Source organism: Rhinolophus sinicus, linkage group LG05 (assembly GCF_036562045.2).
Source record: "Rhinolophus sinicus isolate RSC01 linkage group LG05, ASM3656204v1, whole genome shotgun sequence".
In the NCBI taxonomy this organism is placed as follows: Eukaryota; Metazoa; Chordata; class Mammalia; order Chiroptera; family Rhinolophidae; genus Rhinolophus; species Rhinolophus sinicus.
This window is the reverse complement of record NC_133755.1, coordinates 55,229,937-55,251,916: the sequence shown is the minus strand read 5'-3', so window position 1 is coordinate 55,251,916 and position 21,980 is coordinate 55,229,937. Positions and strand designations below refer to the sequence as shown.

The following is a 21,980-nucleotide window of genomic DNA, read 5'->3' as shown; positions in this document are numbered from 1 at the left end:
GAACATGAGGACACCTCTAGAACAACCTGAAAACATTATATGTAAATGTAATTAATGAGTATCAGTTGAAAGAAAACGGTTTTGTATTCTGAAACAAGCATCATTGTTAAAAAAATTTTTTTTCATCACTTCTCGGCCTTTTGGCTAAGATCAAGTATAGTATCTGTTCTTACCAGTTTAAATTTTTTTTTCAAAAAGATAAAATTATGACAATAATGCAGATATAAAATAAACACTTTCTAATTTTTTCTACTCATTAATTTATGAGGGAATCAGACATACTCATATGTTATAACTATTAAAAGAGGATTCAAAAAACAGACACATTTATAGATCAGGAATTTTGAGCGATGGTGCAAATGGAGGAAAATTGGTTTTCCATTGGAGGAGGAGATTGGGAAGAGTCAATTGAATCTTTACCAAACAAGACAAAATTTGCATGACTATAGACAAAAATTATTATTGCATTACTATACATTACCTCCAACTCACAGAATTGTAAAATAGCTCAAAGACCAGGAAATATGAGAATAAAGTAATCCAAATGAATGTCCTATAGACAATGCATAGTTTTCCATTGGAGCATAAGTTTTTCCCTGTCATTGAACTCAGGCCTTTGTGTAAAAAGTCAAATGGACTGAAAGTGAATGGTTTACAATATATTTGTTACAGCAGCAAGAAATGCATCATGTATTACCTTATAATTAGAAAGTAAGACATATATGTTCATATGTTTCCATTTATTTTTCTAAGTACTGCTTTATTTAAATTGAACATGTTTCTGAACATATAATGCAAATATTCTTCAATATGCTATTGGCTCTTTAATTTTGTTTGTTTTTGATGTCTAAAAGTCTCCACTTTTATTTAATTAAGTCAATTAAGTCCTTATGCTTTTGTTTTGTGTATTATTATGTTTTTTAAGTACTTGACTCCCATTCTCAATGAACAGAGCATTTTTAAAAACTTAGTTTGTTAATTTTTACATTTTTATTACATATATTGCTGTTATTCACTTGGAAGTTATTTTTATATAAATGATGTAGAGGTCTAATTACACATTTTCTTGATAGTTAACTAAATACACTCCAGGATATTATTTAGTTTGTTTCTGCTACATTAATAAAAATGCAACATTATATACATACTTGTAGGAATAGCTCACTATTTTAGCATGTTTGTGTATGCATTTGTGTGTGTGCATTTGTGTGTGCTAAGTATGAATAACAAGCAGTACAAAAATGCCTCATTTTTGAATGTTCTTATGATTTCTGTTTGACTATGTATTCATAGCTGTTTATTTTCCATACAAACTCATTTTTCAAAATTATTTAAAATAGTACAAAGATAGAAGGTAAACCTTGTTTCTTTTATTCTTTATAACAGTAAGAAAGTAACCTTCAATTTTAATGCAAAATACAAGTTGAATTTTAGTACATACTTGATTGATATTAATATGTCCCTATGCTTGCATTTGCCTAAGTTATTACATTGAATTTAATTCTGTTCCATTGTCTTAGGATTTATTATTGAAAATGGATATAACTATTTGGGAATATATGTATGTATGTTTTACTGTATTTGTTACATATTGCTGCATAACAATTTCTTCCAAGGTTTAGTGCCTTACAATAACAAACAATTATTATCTCACTGTTTCTCTGGGTCAGGAATTCAGTAGCAGCTAAGCTGGGTAGCTCTAACTCAAGGTTTTTTATATGTTTGTAGTCAGAGTGTCATTGGGAGTGGCAGCTATTTGAGGGCTTGACTAGAGCTAGAGGATCCACTTCCTAGATGGCTCATTCACATGGCTATTGATAGGAGGAGACATGAGTGTTTGCTTTATGAGCCTCTCCAAGACTGCTTTAATATTCACACATTAAGGCGGTCATGTTCCTCTCCAGCCAGCAATCCAAGGAAGTGGTAGTGCTTTTTATGGCCCAGTGTTTGTGAAGTCACACACTATCATTCCCACCTTATTCTGTTAGAAGTGAGTTATTAGGTCCGACCGACACAAAAGGAGAAGAATTAGGCTTTACCTCTTAAAGAGTATCAGAGAATCTGTGAATATATTTTAAAACCACCACATTTACTGAATTTGTGAGTTTTTTATTTGAAATTTTTTATCCAATTTAACTAAAGGTGTTTTATTCGGTCTTACTTTTTCAAATTAATTATTTCTGGTTTAGTTTTATTGTTGTTATTTTCTATCTGGATGTATTTTTCTCTAGTCTTTTGCTATAAGGATGAGGTAAGGTATGCTTCTTTGCTCTCCTCCTGTGATTTGCATGTTGTGTAACTTATTTTTAATTGTACCATACATACTAACTTTTACTTTTTTACTTGATTGTTTCATTTTGAAATCTTTGCATCAAAATTGATGTACAATCTTTCATTCCATTCAATACAAAATAATGAAATTGTTTATATTTTGTACAATTTCTGCTTTCCCACTTCCTCATTATTGTTAATTTTACTTGTAGCTTTTTGACACAATTTATTATATTTAAATGTTATTTTTAAGGTAGCTCTCTTTCCAGTACTTTAAAAGGTTTCATGGGTATTGTTTTTCATTGCTTCATGGATAACTAAAAGAAATTAATTATTTTCATATGAGTAAAATCTTGGCTGGAAAAAGAATCAGTGGTATTGAACATGTTCTTTCAAATCCCCTTAGGCCAGTGGGCAGGTGTATGTTGCTTAAAAGTTAACCTCTGAAGTTATTTAGACTTAGGGGCACATCCCGCCTTCATCACTTAATAGCTATTATTGATTTATCTCTTCAGAGTGACTTGTACATGTGTTCTGCAAAGTATTGATTAGTTTCCTCTTTAGCCTTGATGTTCTATATTTATGAAGCCAGTTACAGTTAGTGGTTAGTTTGGAGTGATCATTGTTTCTTTATATGTTGGTTTTAAATCATTTGGAATATAATGAGGTGTTTGCCTCTGAAGGTTCAGGGTTTTCTTCACCAAGGTAAAGTTTATCTCTTGTTTGTGTCCCATTATTTATTTTATTATGATCTACTATAATGTTACTAGTTTCTTCTTTAGGAAGCCCAACTTTATCTGTTTTTAATCCCTTATTCTCTTTTTAGCAGCTAATAAATTATTAATTCATTTTTCTGCAATGTTAATTTCTATTTTTATTATCTTAATGTCATTTTTAATTCTACTGTAACACTTTAGTTTACTTACATTCCATATTGTAATATCTAGCTCTCTTTATTTCTACCTTTTGTGTAGTCAACTCATTTTTCCTATCATTTTCACATCTAGCAACTCTTATTTACAGCTCTAATTTCGTGAAGTTTATGATTTATTTCAATTGTTCTGAGAACACAAAGTACATGCTGTTTAAAAATGAATGTATTCTCTGGAGTAAATATTTTTCCCCTGAAAATATGATCTTTGAATCTGGAATATCATATTTTCCTGCTATCGAAATTTTACTAAATACTTTTCATGAGCCATATTTGATTCTCTATTTTTGCTCATTTAATTTTAAGGGTTTATTCAATTCTACCATTATCCAAAACCAGTATAGATTGATTTGCTTGGAATTTCCTCAAAAAGTTATTAGATTCTGTTCTAGTACACACTGGGCAGTGTACTATGAAGATGGCCAAGGAGTGAATTCACTGGTACATTTCTTTTTGCCCTTATGGCTGCCTGGTAAAACTTTAGTATTTTCATTACATCCCACTTTAATAAGGTGGAAATGTTGCCATTTCAGGGAGAAAGCCCACCTTTTCAGTCTCCCTCCTGGGATGAGTGTTTGCTGGATGTACTAGCTAGCACATTATCTCCTAGTGTACCTCTTTTCAAAGCAGTTAATAGCAAGAGGCCTGGGGAATCAAAGGAAATGATCCATGCCAGGCAAGCAAAATGTTGTCAATATCCATTAGTTGTTTTTATTTTACCTAATTCCTGATTTCCTTTTAAATGGATTGGTCTTCATGGTCTCTTTCAATCTGGTTCTATAAGTTTTTCATATAGAAGAATATTTTTTAAATTTCTCCAAGATGTTTCAGAAATGAAGGTTTTCCTCTTTAAAAAAACAAAAACATGTGTTTATTTTATATACATATAATAAACATGTGTTTAATATATATATATATATATATATATATATATATATATATATATATATATATGACAATTATATTAGAACTCAGGGAAGAATAGAGATAGACTTCTATCCTCATTTATACATAATACCCAGGGATGTAAATCTTTCTGCCATGTTCATTTAATTCCACCTGGAGCAGAGGGGGCCAGATATCTAAATTACTCACTTTTTATGGTTTTCTCAAGTTGTTGAACCTTGTTTCTGGGATACATTTAAACAAAGCACAATCGTCCCTTCTTAAATGTATGGTTCCAAAAGTTTGGCTTTGTTTTGCTATACAATAAATGACATGTTGTAGGAGGAACTCATTTTTTCTTAGCACAGGCTGCTCAAAATTAGTCTCCCATTTATTTCTTACATTCATCAACATTTCCTATTTATTTTTTATATTTATAGTGTCAGTGGGATAGAGTATCCTGCTCAGTATGCCGACACATTCCACGACTTCAGATCAAAACATATATCTAATCACCTTATTTTTAGTTTAAGAAATGGCTGTCAGATGTGTTAGGTGATGTCCTACCCATTTGCACTAATGGTCACAGTCTCCAGAGAATGGATGTAATAGAGAGTTCAAATACTACAACTGCTTCCAGCTCTTTTTTCTTTTTTCTTTTCTTTTTTTTTTTTTGCCTCAATGATTTTCAATTTTATTAGAGCAGTAAAAATGTTCACAGTTTCATATAGTATTACATAATAAATGTACATTATCAGTATTATCAGCTCAATAAATTAATGACTTTTTTCTATTATTTTTAGAAGAAAGCGAGTTTCAGTCTCTTGATTAATTTTATGATAATTGATGATATATTTATTATTAGTAATTATCTACAGGAAAAAAACCACTAAAAATCACATATAGGTGGGTAACGATATCGAATTCCTTCAAACTGAACATATCTAAAACAGACTCCATTATTTTTATGGAAAAAGTTTTTCCAGTGATTCCACCTCTCAGAGATTAAGGCTGAAACAAAGCCATGATTTATCTTAGGTTTCTGTTCTGTCTTCACTCCCACTCCCATGGGGGCCTGGGATGATTTTAAATTCTTCTCTCTTCTTCAACCCTACTTACATTGCTATAGCCCTGGCCCTCATCTGGCCTTCTGTCTTGCCTTTTCTAATTTGATGCAGCAGGAACTTAGAGAGCATAGGGACAGAATGTTATAGGACAAAAAAATAAATCTCAGGTGGAGACCTGACGGATGCCAAGATGAAGAGGCCACGTAGGAGGTAGACTATCTAACATAGAATGAGAGACACCACGTAAGATGAGAATTTAAAAAGCATTCATTAAGTTAAATTACAATTAAATAGCTTTCATTGTTGTAGCATGAGCAAAAACCTGTGTTAAATAAAGAATTGAGAAAATAGTGTATTTTATTTCCTTTATCTTTTGTTTAAGAGATTTTACTACGAGTAAGAGAACTATGAGATGGCTATCTGGAGATACATGTGGGATCTAGAAAGTTTTGTTGTAGTTGCCGTTTTTGCTAAGATGGGCATTGTTAGGACACAGCAGCATACCAAGGGGATACTGAGGTTGAAAATTCAGATGACACAGTGGGTACATACTGATGGGTTGTAATTCTTTTTTTTTTTTTTCGTAATTCTTGGAAAAGGAAAAAGTAGATGCATTGACCTTTTTCAGGAAGGCTGTTAAAAATGGATGAAGGAACGAAGGATGGTTGCATATGAAAGTCAAATTTTAGATAGGATGGTTGGAATTTGAGCAAATTCCATCTGATGTTATCTGTTTTGTCAACTGAAGATTTAATTGTAGAGGTCGGCTGGGAGTAACAATCTAAAAGATGAATCACAGTTTTAACAGTGGAAAATATCATTGTTGGGTATAGCAAAGTCTTTGATTTCCAATTTCATTTATGATTTTCTTGAAATAGAATTTTTTTTTTAATGTTATGAAGTGAGAGCTATCAATTTAACTACCTCCCCTATGAACCGAATGTGAAAATACCATTTGTTTATTGATTTGTTTTCCAATCCCAGTTGGTTAGTCTCAGTTGTTTTTAATATAGAGTGCTTCCTTATTCTTAGATTCTTTCAGCACTTTTACCACATTGATGACATTTGATTTTCTATATATGTCTTTTGATTTAGGAAGTATACATACAATTTTTATGACCTTGAGCAAATAAATATTTTTGTGATTTGGTTTTCTTTTTTTTATAATTAAAAAAAAATTGTACTATTTACCTCAGATGTTGTTTGTCTTTTCTTCTTTTTTTCTTTTGAAAGGAGATGAAATTATATAATACATATATCATATAAGATATCAATAAATACTGGCTATTGTTATTATTGTTTACCTTTACCTCATCCCCAAATTATAGAGTGATATGTTTAACTTTATTTTATTTTATCAATTGTTTATAAAATAATATGGGGTTTTAGTCACAGAATATTATTTATTACATTATTTATTCCATTCCTGGTATTTGCTTTGTTTCATAACCATGCCAACAATTATTTAGGACATTATTTTTACTGGTTTCACTAACATTTAATGTATATCATTACTTCTCACCTTTCAATTTTAAACAGTGTATGAGATTTTCTTACTTTGTTTCTTTATTTTTTTGAGGATTAACCCATTTTTAAAAATAATATTCTCAGGAAACATGTGGAAAGTTGTATGTCTGTGTGCATAAATGTCTGCATGTGTGGGTGTGGTGATATATCGGGGAACTTTCATGTTCAAGATTATGTCCCTAATGACTTTAAATATTAATTGGCTTGGGAACATAGAGTGAGAATTTGGAAAGCATCAGTATTATATTTGTGAGGAACTGAGAAAGGAAAACTGGTTATCATGTTCCTTTTGCTTTACAATACTTTTGTCATCTGAGCATTTGCTCACTCAAACTGAGGAGTTTGAGAGACCATTATATATCCAACTTCATGCAGTGAGTCACAGATGTAAGGAAAGCATAGTTGCCATGATTTTTTTAAAGTTTTTTAAAGTAGAAATTTGATATTATGAGACATATGTCTTATAAAGAAAGGAACACAACAAATCAATAAAACATTATGTTTTAAAAATAAGTTTAAAGAAAACGCTTAAGTGAATAAAGTTTAATTTACCCTTTGTCTTATTATTTTTTAAATAAAAAAACTACTGTGTGTTTAGGGGAGAGGAAATATATTACCAGCTTAAATATATATTACAAAGAATAATGCGCTGTAGCATCTTTTTCTTTTCTTTGACCAAAGGCCACAAAATCACAATTTCCATGCTTCTAGAGCTGTCTGTATCCTCATTAGCTTTTAATGAAATTTCTTTGAATTTCCATTCAATTGAAATTGAGGAGAGAATGAAACCCCTTAGTGTTATGTCCAACATGATTATATCTTGTGAGTGATGATATGCTCTATGTTAAATACCACAACTCTTCTTCCCTGGAGAAGAAAACCAATCTTTTTCACATGAAAGGTATAAACCTGTCATATCTGAAGCAAGGTGATGTTACTCAGTAGTCCAGACTCATTGATACAAATTTGAAAGGATCATTCAAAAGATCTCCTGTTCAAAGAGAATTAAAGCATATTTTAAAGCACTTTTCATTTTAAAATGATACTAAAGGAACTTTTCCAAGGCAGTTGCAGAGGACTTGAGCAGATATGTTCTGGGCACAGCCTTACTCTCTGGCTGCAATTCTGACTGTTCCCCAGAATGTCTAGTGCCAACAATGGAGTAACAGAATGTGCTCTCCCTAACTCACTAGCTGTGTACCCTCCTATAAGTTACTTAACCTTTCCGAGGCCATTATTTGTCATTTAAAAGTAACTAGTATCACTATGAGGATTCAACAAGGTATTACTTATTCCATCCCCAGTCTCATTATGTATTAATCTTATTCTATTGCTCTATCTTCTACATCCCAACCCCAACGCCATTGTGGACAGCCTCAATTTTCTTATTTTTCACTTCTATAATAAGTCAACTTTAGTACAACAGTAAAACCTTAGACTCAGCAACAACCTCAACCAAATTTCCAATCTAATCGCATATTATCTATGAACTATCATTGCCTACTATACAGCACAATGAATTATCAAGCTATTGAGACTGTTTGCTCATTGATACTAGAAACAACCATGCCACTCCTGGCACTCCACTCCCCATGGCTTTCAGGCTGTTCCCTTCCTCTGAAATGTTCTTCCTTTCTCCTCCTCGTTTGTATCCAAGCATTCTTCAGAGAGTAAGGCTCACTTCATTTTTAAGATTTCTGACCCCTGCAAATGCATCTAGTGTTAATATCATTTTCAAGAATTACTAGAACTATCTGACTTAACCTAAACACACAGGGCAACTACACAACTGTGTCTTTGCTTCTGTGCACTGCAACTCAGAGTGGGTACACTTCTCCCAACCATGCAAAGCCATTTCTGTTTCTTATTTTGTTTTTATAAGAAAGAGCCAGCCAACTTTACCTCAAGGAAAAGCAGTGTTCAGATAATCCCTTACAAATCTGAGGCAGGTCACAGCAAGGGAGAAGGAAAAGGAAATAAGGTGAAAACTAGGGCCTTTTCCACCAGTGTCACTAACTGAAATTTATGACTAACAGGGTTGAACTAGCTTATGAAGCATGGAGCTAGCCAGGAACTGATTATTAAGAAAGTAGTCAACAGTGGCTTATCATTAAAATTATATTAGGGACTTTTAAAAAATACTACAGATTCCTGGGTTCCACTCCTAGAGATTAGAATTCATCATAATAGATGTATGAATCTGCTTTCTTCTAATGCTCACATACTTTTTTTGATGGGGGGCCAGCTCAAGAACATTGTGTTCTGGAGATCAGTCATTAATTACACTGCTGATCTCTGTGGGTCCATCATCAAAGCATCCAGTAAACACTTGGTGACCACAGTTCTGAAGGTGATCTTAGTGCTTTCACCCAGTGGGGAAGGGTCTGCTAATGGTCTGACGAATGCCTTGGCAGACAAACAATTTTTATTTTTATTTTTTTTGGTATTATATTCTGTCTGATACCAGCAAGGTCACCTTCTCCAGGCAGACAGAGGAAAGCAGGGAGGAAATAGTGCAGATTTGTGACCTTGATGTTCTCCACACTATATCTGTTGTTCTGGAAGGATTCAGCAGACACAGTCTAAGGAATTCTAACCCCCATTTCAAAATTCATAAAAATAATAATGATTATAATAATAAACAAGAGACAAAAATAAAACTGAAAAAATTATTAGAGAAAGTAGAGGGGGAAAAGTTAATTGAAAGGATATAACAGTTGGCAGAAGAGTGTCACCATTTGTCAGTGACAGCTAAAATATCCCCAATATACGAATTTATTCCTCTACATTAATATTCTATTCTGCTCCATTCCACATCATTCTGTTTCATCTCTGATAAATATTTACTTTATGTGTACCTGCAAAATCAGGTTTTCCTGCTACCTCTAATGCTCGGCTTCAGCAGCAGTCTATGATTTTGCCCAATCCCAATATGTATTCCCAACTTTTTGTGATCCTCAAAAAAAATCCATTTTTAAAAATCCATTACAAATAATAGCTATTATGTTTACTAGTACAATTACTATGCTCCTTTTATTATGAAAACTAACATTGCATAGTACTATCTGCCAGATCCTGCTTTAAACTATTACAGATTTGAAATCATTTAAATTAATGGATATTAAATAATGTAATCATGCATTTCATGGGATAATTTAATCATTCATCGGCCATATTTCTAGCCAAGTGGACTTGCAAAGAGCAGTGGGGCTGAGCGACTGAGGCAGGGCATCTTAATTCAGTTTGAACCCCTTGCTGTTGGCAGACCTAGGGCCAGACCCCTCACTGTAAGGGAGCAACACAGTCTGCCTGGTACCTAAGATCTCGGACTTACTTTTCTGTTACTTGCAAACAAAACATGTTAACGTAATTCACAGAATTAGTCCATCTTTAAGTTTTAGTTGGTCGCATCAGCTGTAGTCTTTCTGTATGAAAAAATCATTGACTCAAAAAAGTATTTTTTAACTATTTTTATTATCACATTATTTATTTAAATAGATAATATTCTCATATGTTCCAAAAAACAGACGGTAAAAAAGAAAGGCATATAGTGAGGCTCCTTCTCACTCACGTCCTCTCCCCACTACTCCTCACCCCTCCACTCTTTCCCTGTCCAGAGACTACTATCATTAGTTTCTTATCCAAACGTGTATATTCTTATTTTGCTAAGTTTCTAGTACAAATGGTAACACAATGAATCCACGCATTTGCACCTTGTTTTGATTTTTTTCACTTAATATTATACCTTGACTATTTTTCCTTCTTAGCTGATAGAGAGCTTCCTCATTCTTTATTTTAATCCATTTTATGGATGGACCATAATTTACTTAGTCCAACTCCTCTTGTGAAGATTTAGGCTGTTTGAAAATATTTTGCTTATATAAAAAAACGACGCAGTGAATAATCCTGTATATTTCTTATTTTGCACATATGATAATATTACTGTAAGTCTATTCCTAGAAGCAAAAATACTGGGTCAAAATGTATATGAATTTTGATCGTGGGGGTGGCTGGGTAAATATACGGGCAAAGGATATAAGGGAAATCTCTGCACTATTCACTCAATTTTACTGTGAACTTAAAACTGCTTTAAAAATAACATCTACTTTTTTAAATTGCAAAATAAAATAAGATGTATGAACAAGAAACATTTATTGTGCACCTACTATATATTATATTATCAGGCTCTGTGATGAGTGCCAGGGATACAATGGCAAATATGTGAGTATGTGTGAGGATGTGAAGAGGTAGTTAAAAGATTAACCCCATGGAACTAAAACAATACCTATAGTTGGTTTTCTAGGTTTCATTCGTGAGATGAAGGGAAAGTCCTTTTTAAATTCTGCATCATCACTCCTTCTAACTAATGCCATAAATACAATTAATGATTCATTTGAAATAAGCATTTTTCTCTCTGTAGCAATATATCTATATCTATATCTATATCTATATCTGTATATCTATCTATCTATCTATCTATCTATCTATCTATCTATCTATCTATCAAACTACAACACTTCTCTAATCACAATGCATCATAATTATGCATGTATCTGCCTCACCTTCCAGACTGCTAGTTTGTACAATGCCCATCTATAGCATAGAATTACTACTGCATAAATGTCTGTCAAATGGAATTGCATTAAGTAACAAGTCAAAGCATTAGGCAATTTACTGTATGCTCTGTTATTTGGTTTTTGAGATGCTCCTGTCTATGATGGGTAGAGTCAAATTGACAGTCAGAAATCACAGAGTGCCCTGGGGTAAGATTTCTGCTGAAATACAAACAGTAAAGAAGAAGGAGAAGGTGCATATAAAGACACCCTTGACCCACTTTACAGTTCTATCTGCCACTGACTCAAGGCACAAAAACCACCTGGTGATGTCAAGGCCAGAGGTTTCCTACATCTGACTCAGAGACAGTGGACGTTGTAGGGGTGGCTTATTTCTCATTTGTTTACATGGTACATACAGTAGTACCCCCTTACCCACAGTCTCACTTTCCATGGTTTCAGTTACCTGTAGTCATCTGTGGTCCAATATATTAAATGGAAAATTCCAGAAATAAGCAATTCATAAGTTCTAAATCATGTGCCGTTCTGAGTAGCATGATGAAATCCCTTGCTCCCTGCCGCCCAGGACATAAATCTTCCCTTTGCCCAGCATATCCACAATGTCTACACTTCCCACCTATTAGTCACTTAATAGCCGTCTCAGCGATCAGATCTCAATTTTGCAGTGCATGCATTCAAGTAATCCTTAATTTACCTTATAAATTACCCAAAGTGCAAGAGTAGTGATGCTGGCAGTTCAAATATACCAAAGAGAAGGCTTAACATGCTCTCTTTAAGTGAAAACTTTAAAGTTCTGGACTTAATTGATCTGTTTTATTATTAGTTATTGTTAATCTCTTAGTAGGCCTAATTTATAAATTGAACTTTATGATAGGTATGCACTATAGGGAAAAAAACAGTATATATGGTTTTTAATACTATCTTTGGTTTCAGGCATCTACTGGGAACCTTGGAACATACCCTCTAAGTATAAGAGGAGACTATTGCAAACTTGTTTTCACCCTGGGATCTATGAATAGGTGCTGGAATTGGTTAGGTTTCTTATAATAGGTGAGCATAGTTAGTATTCTCATTATTTGTGGAGGAAAATATATGATATAACTGGGTGCTGGGTAGAAGTGTCACCTACTTTGATCATTACCTGGATATAACTTTAGAAGAGTTGATGGAAAGAGTGAGCAGGATTTGACAGATCCTCTTCACCAAAACCTCTGCTTGACCTTTGATCAGAGGACAGATAAAGTTGCATTTCTTTGGCTTCTGAAGACTTTTCAATATTTCTATGGTTATTATCAATATAATATTATTGTACTCTTACAAAGTAGATATCCATGTCAAAGGGATTTAAAGAGCCAACTTAAGAGCTTCAAATTACCAAAAATGGAACAATTTGAACAACAAAATAAATATAAATTGTAACCCAAAGTATAAAATAAATATCTATGAGTCATACTAATATTAAAGTGTGATTGAATAAGTAAAGAAATGAGGGGGAATAGAAAAATGTCCAATGCAGAATTCCAAATAATTTATGTAGGTATTCCTCCCCAAGAAGACAGATCCTAATTCCCTATTCCTTAAGTGTTGGCTTTCATTTCAAAGAGTAGAGTATGGAAAAGGGTGGGAAAAAAGTGTAACTTTATGATGGATAAATCTGACAAACACTGCCTCAAACAGGTGATCAGGGATTATCAGTGATAAGTTATGTTGATAGTATGTATCCTTGACAAATTTAGTGAGCATGGCACTTTCCCTTTGTGATTTTCCTCCCCCCAAATCTATAAAATCCCAGTCTAATCAGATAAATTCCAATTAAGGGCATGCCGCAAAATACCAGACTAGTACTCCTGCTTAAAACTGTCAAAGGTGTCAAAATTGAGCACAGTCTAATACACTGTTACAGACCACTGTAGGTTAAGGAGACAAGAATACTCAATGTAATGCAGGATCCTGGAACAGGAAAAGGACATCAGGTAAGAACTAAGGAAATCTCAATGGACTTTAGTTAATAACAGTGTCCCAATTTAGTACAATAATTGTCACAATGTAAGACTAGTGCCTTATTAATGTAAGATGTTAAGAACAGAGGAAACTGAGTGTTACAGTATATGGGAACTCTCTGTATTATCTTTTTGGTAAAAACTCTTCTCATTTTTTTTTTTTTTTTTTTGTAAATCTAAAACTATCCTAAAAAAATGTTTACTGAAATAATAACATGCCCCTCTATCTTCCTCTTCTGCCCCATACCATGGCTGCAGAGGTAATAAAACCAAAAGCTATTTTGAATGTCTAGCATTTTTTGCTGCCTGGTATTATTTCTTTTATTGCTAACATAAACGAGTAGTTCACATCTAAAATGCATCAAATATATGTGTATAATTTAATATATACACAGAGGGTGCCAAAAATGTATACACATTTAAAAAAAGGAAAAAACTGTGTTAAAATTGTAATATTCAATATAAGTTGGTAACAAAAGATGAATACTAGTAACATTTGACTTCTGCAATTCCAAGCGATGCTCAAAGTGGTTACCATCAGCACAATTTTAATACATTCTTAAAATGTATACACATTTTTAAAATGTGTATACATTTTTTTGGCACTCTCTGTATTATATATATAAGAAATCACAAAGAACAAAATAGTAATAGATATTTTCATATTCTGTGTTTTGGGGATTTCTTGTCTTCAGACTGTCTATAGACCCAGGGCTGTTTTATTTCTCTGACACAAGGCAAAGTCAAACAAGACCGGGGCTGATGAAAGACAGCTGATGAAATATTTGATGAGAGATGGTCCTTGTCTGACAGAAACAAGATTATACCCTTCATGATGATTTAAGAAAAGAAAAATAGTTCCTACAAACAATTCCCCATGGGGTGATTTCCTGTGCACACCTTTCCAGATGAAATATGTGTACATATTCCTCCTTCAATGAATCTGAAGATTGTTTTTTTAGCAGAAACATATGCAAACTTTCTCTAAGTCTGACCTATTTTAATCCAAAAATTCAGTGAAGGTATCAGTTCAAATTAAATATGTATCCCATCTCCAGCCTAAGCACAAAATGCTACCTTATTGCAAAAGAGCTTCTTCATAACAGTCTCCTTCACTGGGTAGCACTGGGGCAGGAGGAGACGTGTATCTATAACCAAAAGCCAATAATTACAGTGAATTGAGTGTCTCTTGGTGATGCAGACTCTTATCAAGCTCATGCTGAGCCTATTAAATCTCATTTCAATCCTAACAAGTGCCCCTAATCCATTTAGCCCCCAGTTTAGCAAGCTGCCACTCTCAGGCTTTCCCAACAGTCTCTTAAGTCTGCAGAATTTACAGCTGTCCTGGCTTTGTAAACCACTGTCCCTTATCACAGTACATTTCATTGGTGAGCAGCCAGGAAAACACTCAATGAAGTTCCCATTCTGTCGGTTCTTCTATAGTACCAAGCATATACATAATATAATTAAATGTCAAAGAAGTTTATGTGGTGTTTAAGTGACTAGAATGGATCCGAGATCTGAAAATTGGATGAGATATAAGAGATGCGAGGAAGCACACATTGTTTCATTCTTCCTTCGAGACCTCAAAGACTTCTACTAGCTGTGTTTATTATTCAGTTACACCGTAAATTTTTTTCTTAGTGCTTTATGAAGTTCAAATAACTCCATTTATCAAATGGAGTATAAGTTATTTTAATGTTTTATTGCTACAGGAAGAAAAGAAGCTCAGTGTTTGAAATATAATTCTTATAAAATTTATTTAGTATAATGGGAGTAAGGAAAATGGGAGATTAACATAAGAAAAGTAAATGAGTGAACTTATTCTATAATAAAAACAAAGAAGGAGACCAAGGAAGAAAGACGTGCAGTTTTATGTGTTCTTTTCCTTCTGCATCCCTGCAACTTCCTACGGTACTTTCCAATTCAAATAAAGGTTTACTTTCAACCATTGAGAAATTGGATTCAACTGTCTGCCTCCTTGGTGTTCAGGGCCATTACATTGAAAAGGTGAGGGCTTTCTTCACAAATTATTGAGAAGAGCAAGCATGGGACTCTTCTAAGCTTGGAGTGCACAGGTCAGACACACATGAAGTCAGTCCTGTTAGTGTTCACAGTTTTCTCATGTTGACTCTTGCACAAACACAAAACATAAACGCGTTCACTTGCTATAGACATTGTAGAAACAAAGGCAAGCAACCTAACTGCAATGATAGCCATAAAGGAATGGGTTTTCCCCCTCAGATGGAACTCCACAGGTAAACTCACAATGTAGGGGGAGGGGATAGCATGGATGCTTCCCCTGAGTATTTAGGTGGCCTGCTGCCCTCTTTTCAAGTAGTTGGTGTCCACTTGCTGTTTTCTGGATGCCCAAGAGCCTCCAAATATGTTCTTATGTCCTCACCTGGCTCTCATGTTTCAAAATGTCTATTTATCTTCATTAGGCCTTCACACCTATGCAAGCTGCTTTGTGATAACTACAAAATTGGATAAAATGCATCGGCTAAGGGGTTATAGGGAGCAAATATTTATATTTCTTTGGTAATATTAATTCACGAATGTTCAACAAATTTGAGGGTACCTACAAAGTGTCAGGAGCTCTATTTAAGCATGTTGATAATAGCCTTTTGAAGCAAAGTCTTAACAGAAAGATATCCCTTTTATATGGCAATTTCAAGATCTACAGCTGGCACATCAAGGTAAGGATGAAGTAAAGGTAGGGGTCGGGTGGTTGATGAAGCTTATTCAAATAAGAGGGACTTTCCATTTCTATATTTCTTTCAGATGAGTTACCTCCAACTCTCTCCTGATTTTTTCTCCAGTGGATTTAGTTACGAATATTTTGACCAATAATTTCAATATTGCCACACTATTGAATAGTGTGATATTTGTCAAAATAATCTAAGTATGTATAATTGGTAAGAGAGACTTTGTAATATTTCATAAAGCCTAGAACTAAACCTCCTGGATTTTAGTTCCTTGAGAAAACACATTCACATCTAATCAGCATGCTTTTGTAATGTGGTGTATCCATTGATCTCAAAGCACTCTGTTCATTAAGAGGCCAATAATCCTACTGATACAGGGACTTTAGTATTTTAGTGAGAAAAATGAGAAACCCAATAAGCAAGTTAAGTCACAACAGGCTGCAAACCAGTTTTATATATATATATTTGGAATACAATTTCTGTAGATTTTAAGACTTCTTAAAAAACAACACATCACATTTTTTTCAAAATTATTAACCTGTATTGATAACTCACTATGTAGCAGACTATTTACATAAATGACCTCGCAGCAGTTTTATTAATAATATCCAAAATGTGAAAACAAGCACCTTACCTCACAAGTAAATGAAATACATATGAAAAAAAGATTATATAACTCAGTACTCATAAGATTATAGGTAAAGAGATATTTTGATACCTTGTTAGTAGAAGCATAAATTAAGACAACCTTATTGAGAATCATTCTACAGAATGATTACTTCTTTTAAATGATATTATTTGCTACTTAGAATTTACTCCTAAGTTATAATCAAGGATGAAAAACATTGTTTATAAGAGAAAATAAAAAACTCTCTAGTTAAAGGAAAATGGCTAAGTCAATTAAGTGACTATTTTGTGTCACTCACTTTGGGAAAACAATAATTAATAAAAACTGACAATATGCTTATTTTCATTCAGCTTACATTCCAGAGAGATAGAAAATAAGTAAAGTTAGTACATAAATATATAACATAATATTAGCTGGTGGTAAATGCTATCAAGAAATATAAAACAACATGTAGAACAGCAAGTCACAGGTGATTTTTTTTTTATAGGTTGTTCAGAGCAGGAGTCTTTGAGGTGGTGATATTTGAGTAGGAACTGTAAGAAGTGAGAGAAGGAGCCATGATGGTGACTGGGGAAAGATCTTACAGCCAAAGCAAACAGAAAGTTCAAAGACCCTCAAAAACAAGCATAGCCTCTTCTAGGATCATTAAGGAGCAACGATGGCTGTAGCCAAGTGAGAGAGAGGAAAAGGACAAAGAACAAGTCAAAGAGGCAGCCACAGGCCAGTCGTCCAGGTTCCTGAATGTCAAGTTTTTATTTTCCTTGCGATGGGAGGGCGTTAGTGAGTCCTAAGCAGAGGAGTACATGGTCTGACTTATATTTAATCAATGGTAGGGATGGCAAAGTGGAAGAAAAGAGACTTCTGTTGTAAACTAGGAAAGAAATGATTGCCTGGCTAAGGAGTTGGTAGTGGAAGGGTGGGAAGTCTGCAGATTATGTCTGTTTGTTTGTTTGTTTGTTTTTTGAGATAAAGTTACTAAACTGTTTTGTGATTAGATGTGGGTTGTGAAAGAAAAACGTCATGTAAGAATCCATGATATTAGGCCTGAGCAGTTGAGCGATGGAGTTGGCAGAGCTGACAGGGGGACACTGGGAGGGACAGTTGGTGGTGAGATAGTAGAAATGAATGGAAAACATTCACACTTTAGGAGAATACTTAATAAAATCAGGAACTTTTAAAGCTTTATGAGTTATAAATGGTACAAAACAGTATGTACAATAGGACTATATATGTGTGTGTATAGAAAAATGACTAATGATAAAAAGATGTGAACACTGTCACTGGTTAGTATGATTATAGCTGACTCTGATTTTCTTCATCCTTTCATTCTCTATTTTCCAATTTTTTTTACTATAAACATGTGTATAGAATCTGGAGAAAAATCATTTGAAATAACTTTGAAGATCATGGAGAAAGATAATTGGGGTAAAATATGGTTGAGAAAGCCCAGCTGTTTGAAAATCACTTGAAACATCTGACAAACACAAAACACAGCTGGCGTGGAGAACAGAGATATTATATAATTTGAATTCTTTGCTGTCTTTGCTAAAATGGGAAAGCAATGGAGGAAAACATCCCTTTAAAATAAGATTGTCATATTTTTTTCTAAGTTGAACGAAAAAGAAAACGAATCCCAGCAGAAAATTCTGAGCAATCCATAGCATTTTTAATTTCCTGACAAAATGTGCTGCAAGAAAATATACTACCCATGCAACATTCTCCATCACTGGGGCACATAATGGCATAATCCAAAATCATTCTGCACCAATTCTAGGAACTTGGAAGTGGCCTTCAGAATACTGGTTTTCAATTCCAAGGAAAAGGAAAAAATGTGCCAAAAAAATGTCAATAGTAATTTTGCAAATTTCAAAGTAGCATAAATTACATGTAGATGTCAAGAGATAAAGCAAAGGACAACCCCTGTAATGGTGATGATGTTTGTTTCAAGGTGATTGGATTTTAGGTCATCCTTTTCACTTTTCTCTGAGTTTATGTATTTGTTTCAATATGCACATATTGTTTATGTAGTCAGAAAATATTTTATCATTAAAAAAGCAGTAAATGGGCTTATAGATAATTCAAAAAAATAAAGGTAGAAGGAAATACAAGAATAAGTAAAATCTATGAAAATAAAAATATATCAAAAACCAAGATTATGACAGAAGAGACCCATCATGATCAAGATTTTATTTTATAATTTTGCATATACATAGGCCTATATGAAAGTTCATAATGCATAGTCTGGAAACATATTTACCCATAATCATCTTTAACTCTAAAATGTGCAGTATTTGCAGAGTGTTAAACAGATGGGTATAGCAATCAGAATTTCCTGTCACGATGGAACCAAATTTATGTTGGCTTTAGTTTCTCTGCCACAACCAGGGGGAACAAAAGATAATGGAATAAAACATTTGGCTTTTAAACTAAAGGATTTTAAGGTGACTCCATTGTGCAATGGATAGCTCATTGGACTTCCAAAGAAAATCGTTTTATCTAAATAAGCTCTTATCTATATAAAGGTGACAAAAAGTGTTCTAAAATATACAAAGGTGCAGATAATACGTGTTTAACATATTGAAGACATATTTTAAGTGGAACAAGAGTTAGTAAAATCATACGTTTAAAACATAAGTTATGTAAATCAAACTTATTGAAAATACATTATGCTCCTCCTCTACCAATGGGAACAAAGAGGGTTATGTCTAACTAGACGGTAATTTTAATTAGTCTTTTTAGGGCCCTTTCCCACCAGTGCACCAGGATAATCTTTTTCTATTGAGACTGTAGAACATTGAACCTCAAAAGAAAGGTATTGGGGCCTTAATTTCTTCTTTAAAATTTTATCTAGCGCATTAGATAAGTTTTGAGACAGCCTTTCTCAGGGAAATTAAAAAAAAAAGTCATGGTAAACCTTTTCCCTATGATGATAGGTGCCTATTCACTTTGTTAGCATAAATGACAGGACACGCAAGTATTTAGGAAATTATCAAAGTTCTGCTCCTTCGTGATATGATTTTCTGTGATTGCCAGATTATCTGTTGGCATTTATCAGATAATCAATTTTTATCAGATAATCAATATTTATCAGATAACTGGCTTATCACACACATAAAAATATGTTTTAAACCACCACTTTATGAATAGTTTGTGAAGTGCTTATTTGTCTAAAAAATTTTCATAGCAATATTGTATAGTTTATATTTATATATGCAATGGAAGTGATTAAATATTTTAACAAGGCATCAAAAAGTGTGTCGACCAATCAGAATAGATTCCTCACAAGTCAAAAGAGAGCATGGCTGATACATTCATATATGTCAAAACTTATTTATCTAGTCCTATGTTCATGAATAGTCTCCAGGTTTTCAAACTTACGAATAATACTGAAAAATGGTGTGTGTGTGTGTGTGTGTGTGTGTTCTCATGTTCTTTTTCTTAGGTAAAATTTCAAATAATGCAAATAATAAGTCAAAGGGTATACACATTATAAATTTTGATACATATTTCAAAATGATTTTTCAGAAATAATGAACCAATTAAAATTCTCACAATAGGGTTCCTGGTTCTACATAATAGCATCAACAAAAGGTATTATCATTCTGTGTCAGGAGCACCCGAGACCACCTCCAGTTTCCCTAGGAGAACTTGGAGGACTCAGCATGTAGTTTCACTCCCAGCTATAATTTATTAAGCAAAATGATACAAAGTAAAATCAGAAAAGGGAAAAAGAACACAAAGCAAAATCCAAGGAAACCAAGTGCAAGCTTTCAAGAATCCTCTCCCAGTGGTGTCACACAAGACATGCTTAGTTCCTCAAGCAATGAGTTATGACAGCACACGTGAGATGTTGGTTAGGAGGAAAGCTCATTAGAGACTCAATGTTCATACTTCTTATTGGGGGCTAGTTATGTCAGCACCTTTCAGACTCACTGGAAGAAAGTACATATTCAGGATAAAACATACTGTTTGTATCTAAGCAATCTAATGGTGAAAAGGGTCAAGGAATGATGAACAAATATGAAGCATGCCCAAGGGGAATGTGATTTCCCTGAAACCCCAAATAAATGGCGTAGCTATTTACCTCAACCCAGAGATCCCTGGACCTACTTAGCTAAAGAACTTGAGTGTGAATACTAACTCATATGTTCATGTTGTTATGAAATTCAGGTTGTCATTTAATACTTCTAAAGCCTCAGTTGCTTTACTGGCAAATGAGTAATTTCTTCTAAAAATAGTAAAGAGTCAATGAAGCCTTCCACTTTGCATTAGGATGGAGTCACATAGATAGGTTTCACCCTATCACACATAACAAACAAAACCCTGAGAAAATATATAAAACCATGGTTTTCAAGACACTGGACATCAAGCGGTGCAGGACAGTGATCCCTGAGAGACAGGAAACAAATAAGGTGAACCTTATAATTGCTCTAGCTGACTGTCTTTAATGAATTTCCTGGCCACGGTGCAGGGAGGACGGACCCAGGCAGACCCCAGTTGACTCCTGAACTGCTCAGCTGAGAGTCCTTAGCTGCTGGCATTTAAAGAAAAAAGTACTAGAGAAGGGAGCACAAAGAGAATTCCAGAGATTTGTAGAGGGTTCCCATCAAGAATTCAGCAAAGGAATAATCATTAGCAGCAGTGTTACTATTTATAAGGCAGTTTCTTTGCCTGAAATGCTATGTTCTCTGATAGCTACCAGAAGATGTAGCATAACTTACCCAGGTATATGGTTGAATATCTCTTCTCTTTTCTCTCCTCTCTTCTCCTCTCCTCTCCTCTCCTCTCCTCTTCTCTCCTCTCCTCTCCTCACATAAACTTATCATGAACAGGAATATTCTTGTGGAATTGTTGGTTTGCATATATATATATGTATATGTATATCTTGTGGAATTGTTGGTTGCTATAAGCTCTTAAAGGATAAATATATGTGTTTCCACCTTTGGACCATCCATAATTCCTAGCAGTGTCTTGTACAGAGTATATGCCAAATAAAGTTTTCTGGAGTTGAACATTAATTAGCATTCTATAACCACTTGGCCCAATTCTTATATATTCCTGATTTCTGAGGATTAGTATTTAATTTAATGTGAAAAGTGACAATCTTCTATCACTTTCTTCTTATACAGTGAGAGAGCATTGTTATTGCATAGATTTGTTTCTAAGCTGATTTAATATACATTATTTTGATGCTGGGTCATAGTAATCCTATAGGTAAAGTATTGTGTCAAAAGCCATGCATATGATCTTCTTTTCTTACTCTGCAAGCTCTTTTTTTAATGACTAGGAAAACTCCATTTCTCTACATATGGGCATTTGTATTTTAAGTATTCTGCCTACCTCCAGGTTTGTGTGCTTAGATAAATCAGAGAACTTTCTATTTGAAGTA

At 33.8% G+C, this 21,980-nt stretch overlaps 1 protein-coding gene and 1 pseudogene across 3 annotated transcripts in view; both read left to right on the top strand.

Moving 5' to 3' along the window:
- Window positions 1–21,980, top strand: part of LRRTM4 (leucine rich repeat transmembrane neuronal 4) — a 715,608-nt gene that overhangs the window by 651,653 nt on the left and 41,975 nt on the right. The window lies entirely within an intron of this gene.
- On the top strand, window positions 125–226 carry LOC141572004 (U2 spliceosomal RNA; annotated as a pseudogene).